Consider the following 12,403-nt stretch of genomic DNA (forward strand, 5'->3'; position numbering starts at 1 on the left):
TGCTGTTGACAATCGTTCTTTTTGTTGATCATTTTCTTCATTATTCCCTGTTCAAATTTTTAGCATCATAATTTTTACATTATTTTTACTTTCTTCAAGTTTTTCTTAATTTGTTATCTTCTTATAATTCCTTGTTATTTCTTTGTCTCTGTTGCTGCTGATACTTTAGCTGATTTTAGTCTATGGTTACTCTACAGTATTTTCTATTTTATTAACACTTTTGCTCTGGCTCACTTTTAATTTTAGATGCTTCTTAAGCTTTTATATGATTTTCAAATTCTTTTTCTTATTTGTGTTGTTTCTATATGTTATTTCTTTATAACATTTATGAAAATCCTGGTTATTCTTCTCCCTTATACATCTTGGTTCAGTCGTAGTGGATTTCTGATTGGTTTTCTCTCTTGTAGTTCTACAGTTCTCCATTCTGCGTGATCCCTGTGTATAAGTCTATGTTCTTAAGCTGGTCTTGGGTGTGTCCCTGGGGGGATCATAACATCCTTGTAAACTCCCCAAAGTAGCTTCATTCATCTATATTCTTAAAGCAGGTAAGCTAATCTTTAATTCAGAAATGTCTCATTAACATGGTCATCTAGCACAGATAGTCATTGATGAAGCTACAAGTTAGTTCTTGAGACCTTACATTCATTGAGATTTTGCCTAATCTAGAAGGGTTGGGTATTTGAGAGGTTGTCTAATAATTTATGGTGAATCCCTAGAAAAGATAGATTTTGCAGAATGTTCCAAAGCATTAGAGAGCCATGAAATTCTTGAGATGAGTATAGAAGGGAATGACAAGTCGGATAATCAAACAAAAATTAACCGAGGGGGATCTCCAGCAATGGAAGGCAACAAAATTCTCACTGGAAAAAAATATTGTGATAATTAGCTACCATATTTAAACTATCTGGGTAATGGAGTCTAAAATGTAACAGATCAAAGTTAAGTAAATAACTATAATAATTCAAGTATGAACTGCAAGATGATCTACTTGTATTTACATCTGGGACTTTACTTATTAAAAGTGACGTATGGAGTCTTACCAGAAGTCATATGGTCTTGGAATGCTGATGTTTGGGGCTTTAGAATGGAGAGGGGCTGTTGAAGTAAAAGTGAGTCTCTATTCTGAACAAAAAATACTATCTTCACTCGTCTCCTAACTTGAGAAGTCACACTTCCTTGATCCTTATCCTTTGGGCCCCTACCTGAAGAAAACATTTCTTGTTTGTCGGTAATTTTTTTTTTTAAAATGTGGTTTTGCAGAGGAAAATGCTCCACTTGGCTTGGTATTTCCTGTCATCAAGCAGCCACTTCAGGAAACTGAAGGTTAACAGAAGGTCGTTTGAGTTTAAATGTCTTAACACAAAAGCCATCTTAAAAGCCAATATATCTATCCCAGAGGAAATTCTAGAGACAAGTCATGTAGTGCTTCCTTTAAGATCTAAAGGCAGTTATATTTTGTCCTGGTGTAAGAAAATAATAAAAAACTAAGGAGAAATGTTAGATACAGGGGTTTCCTAGAACTTTGCTCCTAAGTTATTTAGGAAGAATATTTCTCTTCTCCCCAGTGTACTGCCTCTATAGCACACAGTATAAATAGGAGGGCTTGTTAGAGTGACTATATTATCACTTTTCTAATTGTGTATTCCCTTTTCATAGAATCATAGATTTAGAGCTTGAAGAGACCTTAAAAAATTCTAGTTTCACCTTTTCTTATTCTAGAGATAAGAAAACTGAGGCTCAGAGAGGCTAGGTAATTTTCCTAAGGTCACACAGATAGTAAGTGGCAAAGTCAGAGGTTTAATAAATTAAGATTATAGCTATGGAGGCAGAAGGTAGGGGGACACTAAATGATTTAAGTTCATACCATTACTAACATTAAAGACAGGATTTGAACCCATATCCTTGCCAGAACTGATGTCTCAAATAAGGAAAAGGATCAGAGAGAAAGTACATTTCAGGCAGAAGGAATGGGAGAGGGTCGATTGAGGAGGACACAGAGCTATTCTGGGATTGTCTCGTTTTTGTTTTTGCAATCCCAATGCCTAGTATAGTATCTTGCAAATAGTAGGCACTTAATAAATGCTTGTATGATGATTGATTAGTGATTATTGTCCATGTTAGATATAAGATCAGTTATTACCTCTGGGGAAGAAGGTAAGTGGGGAAGGTATGAGTAAATGCACAGAGATAGGAATGAGTAGATCATGGCATCTTGTTGAGGGAAATAGGGGAGAGAAGTAGGAGAGAAGGTATGATGTAAAGTGCACTCAGTCTGCTATGGAGAGCTAGATGAAGAGATTAGTTCTATGAAGTCGCAGGAACCTAGAGTCTCAGAGTAGGGAGGCACTCAGATGTCATCCAGTTCAAATCAAACCTTCTCTAGGGTTCAATGAATGATCATTTCCCCCCTCCCCCCACCTCAAGTTATTTTCACTTTCCAAAAGCACGGATCCCATTCGTCTCCTGGTCTGTCAGCTGTTTTGATACCATTTATGTTTTGTCTGACATTTGCTTTTGAATACCAAAGGAAAGTGGTGGGAGAAATGTGAGCTTATTATGACCTCAAAACCCATGATTTATTTACTTATTTTTTTGTGCCTGTTCTCCCCATTATCCATAAAACGCTTCTTTGTTGTCACATGGAATGAAGTGACTTAATTATGGTGAACTATACTTGCTTCTTCGGAGGCTGTTAACCTGTTCCTGGTCTCTTCCCCACCTCTCCCCATCTACACTTTTTTTCATGGGAGTCCCAGACTGATGGATGACTCTGCCTTTCTGTATTGACAACAGAGAACTCTACTTTCCTTCCTCTGTTTAGCCACATGTCACCTGCTTCTTAATGCATTGGATTAATCAAAATAAATGAAGGGATTCTAGGTTAGTGATGGATCACAGAGTCAGTGACTCTTCTCATATCATTTCTTATTGTCTCTCAGTGGTTCCGTACATGATTTACTTCCAGGGGATTAGATTTTTTGAATCTTAAATACTCTTTTTCTCTTGGGCAAGGTCAACAGTTGACACCTGAACAAAACTTAGATGGGAGCCAAGAGTACCTCTGGTTGAGATTTACTCCAACTGTCCATTAAAATATGAATCTAATGCACATTTTGTCAGACAAACTGCTCACAGTGTGTTATTTGCTCCTCAGGTAAGTAATTTATCCACAATATTTCAAAGACATTCCATGCTGGGTCATTTCTTTCCTTGTGTCCTTCCCAACTTTCCTCCAAGTGAAGATTCATTTCCTATATAATTCAGTCTCCCTATTTAATCACATGCTGTTTTCTCTTGATTCATGCTTCAATATTTCAAGGATTTTTGATTTCCTAACTGTGAATAATCTTTCCACAAATGCAGATTATGATCTTTCAGGCCTGGCTATAAGTTTAATGACTTGTCATGGCCAAAATAATTGATTCCTTACTTAATGGCCAACTAACTGTCTGCCAAAGAACTACTATCAACTTAGCTCAGTCCTTTCTTGTATAGCAGGCACTCCATTTATCATGGTGGTTAATAATGGAAGGCTTTCCAACTTTATGGAACCTACAAGAGTTTGTTGTTTGCTGTTTGTTGGTATAGCTTTTGAGAATCCAAAATCTTCCCTACTATAGCAGCAAAGAAAGATTCAATGTTTACACTGGAAAAAAAACACAAAAATCTCCTAAAAATAATCTTGTAAGCAAGTAAGAGAGAAAACCATTTACTTCTCAGCAGTTTTTCTCATCATCCTCTGAGAAGGGAGTGGTCCATAGTAAGAACCTACAGATGAGACAAAGATCTGAAAAATGATAGATTTTGAGTTCTGTCATTACTACTGGATTCATTTTAAAGCTTTATTTTCAAAGAACTATGAAAGTTATATGGATGAAAATGACAGATTCTCAATGAGGAGTCAAATTTCTTGCTTTTGAAAACTCCAAGGTGTCCTGGAGGTAGTAGGGGAAAAACTCCACCCTCTTTTCCCCCAGCCTTGGAGATTTTCCATCAGTTCTTGCAGTTGTATGGTATAGTGGAAACAGCACTAAATTGGAAGCCTTTTGAGGAGTAGGTTGTGATCCTAACTGTGGCTATGTAACTATGTGACCTTGGAGAAATCACATGAATCTTATGGACCTCAGTTTCCTCAGCTCTAAAATGAGGTTCTGGGCCTAGGTATTAAATCACTTGTGTATAACATTTTAAGGTCCATAGAATACTTTCCTCACAGCAACCTGGTCAGGTAAGCAGTATGAACATTATCATTCCCAATTTATAGGCAAGAAACATGAAGATCACAGAGGTTATTAATAATGATAATCATAAAAGATCATATGAATAGAAGACTTTAAGTTTACCAAGTACTTTCATCCAGTACAACCCTGTGCAGGAGGTAGTATGGGCAGTGTTGTTAGTATTTTAGAGTTAAAGAAGTGGAGGCCCAAAGAGGTTAATGAGAATAATTGCTTACTGAGTTGTTTTAAAGTTTGCAAAAGTTTTTACAAACATTAGCTCATCTGAGTTTCACAATTCTATGAGGTAGGTGTTATTATCATCCCCATTTTAAAGATTAGGAACCTGAGGCCAAGAGAAGTTGTAACCTGCCTGATGTTATATAGCAAGTAGGAGTTGGAGCCAGAAGTCAGACAAGCATTCTAGCACTGTCTTAAGCTCCTCATCTCAGGGTCCTTTTAGAAAAAAAAATTGTTTTTAACCACATGACTATTCTAGTAGAATTATACCCTATCCTGTCTCCATTTCTCCTATACTTCATTCATAGATCCCTATGGTGTCAGCCTTAGTGATTCACTGATGCTTAACGTTAATTCCCAGGATCACTAAAAAAGGCCAACTGGACTTGTAACCTCTGCCAATGTAAAACGTTGCACCTTTGAGAAGTCTCATCTCCTGAAAAACTTTGCTATGTGTGATTTGATTTTTCCCTGTTGGCAAGCTAATACATTTAAGCCTTCAGTTTCTAAGGAGTTTAATATGTTGCTACTGAAACCATTATATGAAAAGAATAAGATTTATTGAATAGATATATACCAATCTCTGTCATTTTAAAACCTGCCATAGTCTTTGGGCAGGCCATTTCAAGTTCCTGAGCCTCAGTTTCCTCATCAGTAAAATGAGGGTCATGGACTAGATTGTGTCTAAGTTCCCTTCTAGCTCTAAATTTATTTTTCTATGTGAATTGTGTAAATATTTTAATTGTGTGTGTGTATGTTCGAGAGACAGAGAGACAGACAGAGAAAGAGATACACAGAGAGTGCACATGTACAGATAGGCAATGACATTTTTTGGTAGCTTGATTGGGATTCTCCCATTTCTTTCTGAGATGCTACTATATTTCTCCTGTCACTGAGCAAGGACAAATGACAAATTGATGTGCAATGACAGTCCAGATTTGAGGAGATATCTTTCTTTCTTTGCTGAGAGAGATGAGTGAAATTATATTTCAATTCTCCTTCATTTTAGGATTCATATCATGTATTAAAATATCTTCTTTAACCATTTTCCTATACTTTATCTTTTTGAAAAGTTACTTCTTTGTTACCTTTTGGTCTAGGCTTATGCTTTTATAAACGTAGTGAAATCCCAAAGATGAAAATCAATTTACAAATCCTGATCAGCAATTATCAGTAACTTACAGTCTTAGAGAAAGGTCTTTAGTCTTTCATGCATCTTAACTTGAAGTTCAGGAAATTAAAAAAAAAGTATTTTGATAACTGTATTTCCATTTCATTGACTTCCTTTGTAGTCTTGAGGTTTGTTTTATGCATTTAATAACATTATTCTAAGAAGGGATCACTGAACACAGTGGTGCATGACTGTAATCCCTGTTACTGGGGAGGCTGAGGCTGCTGGATGGAGTAAACGTGGAAGTTCCGAGCTACAATAGGGCTAATGCCCAGTAACTGTCTGCACTGTCTGGCACCAATGTGATGAGCTTGTGAGGGGAGACCAGGTTGCCTAAACAGAGGCAAATCAGTCCCGACACTTTGGTATGTTTGCTTTGATTTTTCCTCTTGTGCAGCTTAATAGATTTAGGCGTTCATTTTCTAAGGAGTCTCGATATGGTATTACTGAAGCTATTATATGAAAAGGATAATTTCTTTAATTGGTATAAGTTTCTATGAACCTATGTCATTTGAAAACCTGGACAACTAAGATCAGAAATAGGACAGGTTAAAGTTTCTGTAACAATCAACAGTGGGATCAGGTCTTTAAGTGACCAGGGTACTTCTAGCCTAGATGAGATAAGGAGCCTTACTTTCAAAAAAAAAAAAAAAAGGTGGGGGATTTTATAGGCTACATCAAAAGACTAAAGGAGTCCATGACTCCAAAACACTAAGAACCCCAGTCTTGGAGTTTTGCCTGGAATTCTGAGAGCTCAAGTGATTTGCCCAGTATAAATCAGAGGCATGACTTGAACCCAATGCTACCAAGTTCTGTTCCACATCCAGCACACCATACTGTCTTTCTGAAATCTTCCTGAGACATGATAATACCAATTTTGGATAATGTATATTTTTTGTGCAGTTTCACTCTAGTTGTCATTTTGCTTCATGTTTCTTATTGGATGATTGATTATAAAGGGAAAGAAAGGGACAGATTTGGTAGTAAAGCAAATAAACTAATATGAATTCCGTTAAGTGCAAAGTGCACTCAAGGATAACTCATTATAACCCTCTGATCTAACATTTGTTTGAAGACCTCTCAATATTCAATATTGAAACTATTCCCAAGCTGTCATAGTTTTAATAGGAGGGAAAAAAAAACATTCTAGGTGTAATTTCTCATAGAAAAAAAATCTACTATAAAATGAACTGTGGTGTGAGTTTCCTTCCTGGATCACTGAGATGAATTTTGCAGCCTGCTGAAATTCTATCTTATCCACAGAAAATCCTTTCTATATAGCTCCAGAGATACTGCCAAGGCTAATTAGACAACAGTTTCACTTGCATCCCACACTTTAACTCTAAAGAGTCATATGATCTGGGTTCTCTAATTCTATAACATTGAACCAGTCTCTGAAATTCTTTGGTCCTTGATTTTCTAAGTTGTAAAATGTGGCTACGTATGATGGCAGGAAGAGCCCTGAATTTGGAATACAGAGAGTCTGAGCTCATGTACTGACTGCTAGAAGTGGTATAAATTGGTTATTGAAGGTATGAAAAGGGATGTTTGTTTCTATTTTGTCATTTTTCAGTTGTGTCCAACTCTTTGTGACCACATTTGGGATTTTCTTGGCAAAGATAATAAAATGGTTTGCATTTCCTTCTCTAACTCATTTTAATAATGAGGAAAATGAAGCAAACAGGGTTAAGTGACTTGCCCAAGGTCACATAGCTAATAAGTATCTGAGGCCTGATTTGAACTCAGGAAGAGGATTGTTCCTGACTCTAGACTTGACATTCTATCCACTGTGCCATCTAACTACCCCTTGGAGAGGAGTAATGTGTGAAAAAACTGCGAAGGTAAGAAGAATCAGTTTATGAAGAACTTTAAATATCAAACAGTAAACTTCATATTTGACTCTAGAGGTTAATAGGAAGCTACTGGCCCTTATTGAACATGGAGGTGACATGCTTTGCAAAAATCACATTGATAACTGAATGAAGGGTTGATTAATGTAGGAACAAATTTGAGGGAGGCTGTGGGTAGATCCAAATTCTGTATCATTGATCTTCATGGGAAGGGAAACTAGAATATTGTATGCACTGGTCCCACTGAGGTGGGGAAACTAGCATGAACAAAATTTCATTCATTCATTGATCATGATTTCATTGTGTCATTTATTTACCCTGAACAATAAAAAAAAAGCAAAGTAGATAGTTCCTGTCCTCAAGGACCTCATGATCTATTTGTCATGACAGACATTTGTAGAGAAGATTATAATGTAATCAAAATATAGTAAGCATACACAAGAGGTACAAAGGTTTTTAAGCTCAAATAAAGGTGTGATAACTTTCAACGACACTGATTCGGATCTTGAAGGCTGGATAGGGTGTTAATAATAGAAGATCGGTGAAGGGTAAGAGGCTCAGTGGGGGTATTCCAGAGGTAGGGAAGTACATGAATAAAGTTAGGAAAAGATAGGAGGTGATCAGGAGATGATGGATAATTTATTCTGATGTAGAATCAAGTACATGAAGGAAGAAAAGAATGAAGCAGGTGAAAGCAAGATGACGTAAATTTGAAAGTACTAAAAGTGAACATTCCATTTGGTCTGGGACACTGTCTCAGCTGACCTATATCTCTGCTTCTTCATCTGTGATAAAGTGATTTACTGTAAGACATGGACAAGAATCCTGGAGGAAGTGAAGACTTTGTGACCTGCATTGCTGGAAGGAAGAGCCTTCTCACTGGTGACATCACAGAATCAGTGAGGCATCACAAGAGACTGCTGAGAAATAGTTCTGTGAATGTGCAACCCTATGTAAATACAAAGAGCCATTGGCTTGTTTGGAAGGTTAAACTCTGGCATTTCTGCTCTTGTGGGGGATGAGGCTCATCTTTGGATCCAAGTCTGAAAGTTTTGCTTGAGGAGGGAATCTTTCCCTCTCTTCCTTCAGCCTAAATTTCTCTCTTCTCTGAGATTACTTCACAGAATTTCAAGGAGAGAATAAACCTCACTGGTCACCCAGTTCCACCCTTATTGGAAAAAATAATTGCCACCTCTGGTTAATGGTCATTCAGTTGTTGCATGGTTATATCAAGTCTTAGAGAACCCATCACCTCTGCACATTATACATTTATACTAATTGTAAGGATTTCCCCCCTTTATGTAAGTCCTGAATTTGTTGATTTACTGCTTTCATCTGTTGTTCTGGTTTTGCCCTTTGCCAAAGAACACAAACCTTATCTCTCCTCCATGTAATAGCACTTTAACTGCTTCAAGGAAACTAACCTGCCCCACTCTTCCAACTGACTCCCCTACTTAATTCCAGAAAAACATTCCTTGTCCTTTCAACTGGTGTGGCTTGGATTCAAGGTTCTTCACCATTCTGGTAGTCCTAGTCTGACCATTACTCAATTTTCCAATGTCCTTATTGGTTAAATAGCTGACTAGCCATGGTTTCTTTATTTTGAAGTGATGAAATCTTATTTGTTGAAGCCAAGGCTTAAAACTCTAGCTTTTTTTCGCATTAAACTTTATATTATTTGATACCACCCATTACACTAGCCTGTCCAGATCTTTTTTTATTTAATCCTGACTTTGTCATATAGTATGGTGCTTCTTTCTCTCAGCTTTCTGTAATCCACCATTTTGATAAGGTTGTCATCTACGTTTTTAACTAAATCTTTGGTAATGTTGAACAGTACAAGGCCAAGTAATCAACGTGACAAACACTGAGTATAAATGACCATAGATACATATATATATCTGTATTTGGATAATTTCATTTTATAATTGTTCTACTAGTTATGATGAGATAATTATTTAATTATAATGTATAAATATCTCTATAAAATAAGATATTAACGTAGTTTCTAAGTGTTTATTATATATTTATAAATGTACTATAAATTATATTTATAAATTATCATAACAATAATAATCATAATACTTGGCATTGTGCAGCACTTTGTACTTCTTAAAATATTTTCATAATCATATAACCCTTTGATCGTTTCTTTTTTATCATAACATATTTAAATATTATTCCTTTTTACATTTTTGGCATTTTTCTTCACAATAAAAAAGACATAAGTATTTTATACATACATGCATGCATGCATGCAAGCATATATATATTTCTTATGAACTCAGTATTCTCAGATTTTTATTGTTTTATTTATTTGCTCATTTCACCTTCTTTGAGGTTGAAATTGCAGGACTGTGCTTTGTGATTTGAAATCGCAGAGTTCTAAGAGTGAGAAGATGTCTCAGAGTCCATCTCGAGTGATCTATACCTGACAACAACCTTTTATACATCTCTAGTAAGTGGTCATGTAGTGTTCAGTGGGTGAAAAACTCTCCCTTCTCAGGCATTCCATTACATTTTAGACAGCTATGATTGATAGCAAGTCATCCCTGGAAAGAAGACCAAGCCTATTTCCTTGCAGTCCTTTGCTTTAAGTTTTCTCCTCTGAGGTCAAACAGACCAAATTTAATCACTCCTGCATAGGACCATAGTGCACTGAGATTAAAGCTATGGATCCACGATGGGAAAACACAGACAAGAATCATATAGCATAAAAGGGATTGTTGGAAGCAATTGCCACTTATTTCTACCAAAGTACCACCAAACGCTAGTTATTTTCCTATTTCTTTTATGAATTTATGTTTCTCCAGATCTCTATTATCTGGGAGGTTACATAAGGTCCTATAAACTTGTCTTTATAACTGCAACTTACCTACTTCTCCCATCTGACCTCCAATTCTAAAAGATTTTTTACTATGCTGCATTTTAAAACCCATGCTGCAAAGGTCCCTTTACCCTTCTATTGGACTGATGCGGCTCTGGTACCCCAGAACTTTATATCAGCTAATCAGAAATTTGCAAAGCATTCTACATGACATCTCTATTTTACCCTATTTTTTCTATTTACAGTGCTGGCCTCTTAAGGATTTTTAATATCTTCATTCTCAAGAACAATCATTTTTATTCTATCAATGTGGCTAGACAGAGACTCAGAAGATTGTACTAGGGGTTCAGAAGCCAGACTTAGAGCTTGAACTCTGCCATTGAATCACTGTGGGACCTCAGGTACCTGACTTCTCTAACCTATAGTGTTTTAAAAAATAGCAAAAGTGAGATTAGCATACTTCTTAAGACCTTCTATCTCTAAAATTCTATGATTCTAGGAGTAAACTTTGGTATTTCATTGTCTAATATTTTCATGTTTTCCCTTTAAATATTAGACTTTTTACCTTTACTCTGTCATTTTTTAATCATTTCTTTTTGAAACTTATCTTTTCTTTATTTCAAAAGAATATCAAAAGAACCAATAAAAAATTGTAAAGGAAGGAGGTTTAATAATACCAGATCTTAAACTATGTTATAAAGCAGGAATTATCAAAACTATCTGGTGTTAAGAACGGAAAGGTAGATCAGTAGAACAGAGTGGACATAATCTGGGGATTCTGGTAAGATGATGAACAGGTCAGAAGTTTCCAGGCTCTCCAGATTTCCTCCACAAACAGAAAAATCTCTACAAAATGAACATAGAACAGCAAAAATTAAGTGGTTAAGCAGTTGTCCTCCTAAATAACTTGAGAGAACCTCAGAAAAGACAAGTCCTCTGGTGCTGGTTTGGCCTTCATGAGATGTAGACTCTTCCAGGTCTACTCCTCTGAATCAACAACAGCAGATCCTGGGGAAGCTTTGTCAGGTAGCAGGTCAGGCCTCAGGTACTTACACCTCATGAACTTTTACTTCAGAAACTTTCATCTTAGGAACAGCAGAGAGCTGAATGGGGGAAGATTGAAGGACCTCTGCTGTTTCTGGAGACTAGGTCTAGGGGTGTTGACCAGACAGGATCCCCTGCTGTGGCTGTGGGCAAGGAGGAATGTGCACATGCCCCAGCACAGCCAGGATGGCTGCTAGCACAGGTTCTTAGATCTGCTTTACGAGGAAAGATTTAAGGGGATTTAGGATTTCATAAGACCTAGAAGCTTCTACCCTAAAAGACCATAAGTCTTGGAACATTATATTTCAAAGAGCAAAAGAATTGAGTTTGGGTCCAAGAATAACTTACCTAAAAAAGTTGAATATAATCCTGAATGAAAAAAAGAGGACATTAGACTAACTGATATACTTTCAAGGTGGGAGGGCAAGACCCTTAGGGTTGCTGTTCTGAAGAAAAACAGTTACTATTGACATTCACTCTAAGCCAGGAGGATCCAAAAAATAGCCATTAAGTGGAGTTTGAGCAGGGACCTATTGTCCAATCTATGGGCTTCAGAGTGAAGCGGGTTTAAGATTTTAGGAAGGAAGGAAGGAAGGAAGGAAGGAAGGAAGGAAGGAAGGAAGGAAGGAAGGAAGGAAGAAAGGAAGGAAGGAAGGAAGGAAGGAAGGAAGGATGGGAGAGAAAGTTTAATAAGTATAGATTCAAGACCAACAAAAGATAGAGAGCATCATGAAAAGTAAAATAGATAATTTTAAGTATATTAAATTAAAAAGCTTTTGCACTAACAAAACCAGTGCAACCAAGATTAGAAGGAAAGCAGAAAATTTGGAGACAATCATTATTAAAATTATCTCTGATAAAGACCTCATTTTTCAAATATATGGAAAAGTGAGCCAAATTTATAAGAGTACAAGGCATTCCTCAATTGATAAATGGTCAAAGAATATCTACAGGCATTTTTCAGATGAAGAAATTAAAGATATCTATAGGAATATGAAGAAGTGCTTTAAATCATGTTTGATTAGAGAAATGCAAATTAATGCAACTCTGAGGT

This window comes from Notamacropus eugenii, chromosome 4, assembly GCF_028372415.1.
Source record: "Notamacropus eugenii isolate mMacEug1 chromosome 4, mMacEug1.pri_v2, whole genome shotgun sequence".
Classification (NCBI taxonomy): Eukaryota; Metazoa; Chordata; class Mammalia; order Diprotodontia; family Macropodidae; genus Notamacropus; species Notamacropus eugenii.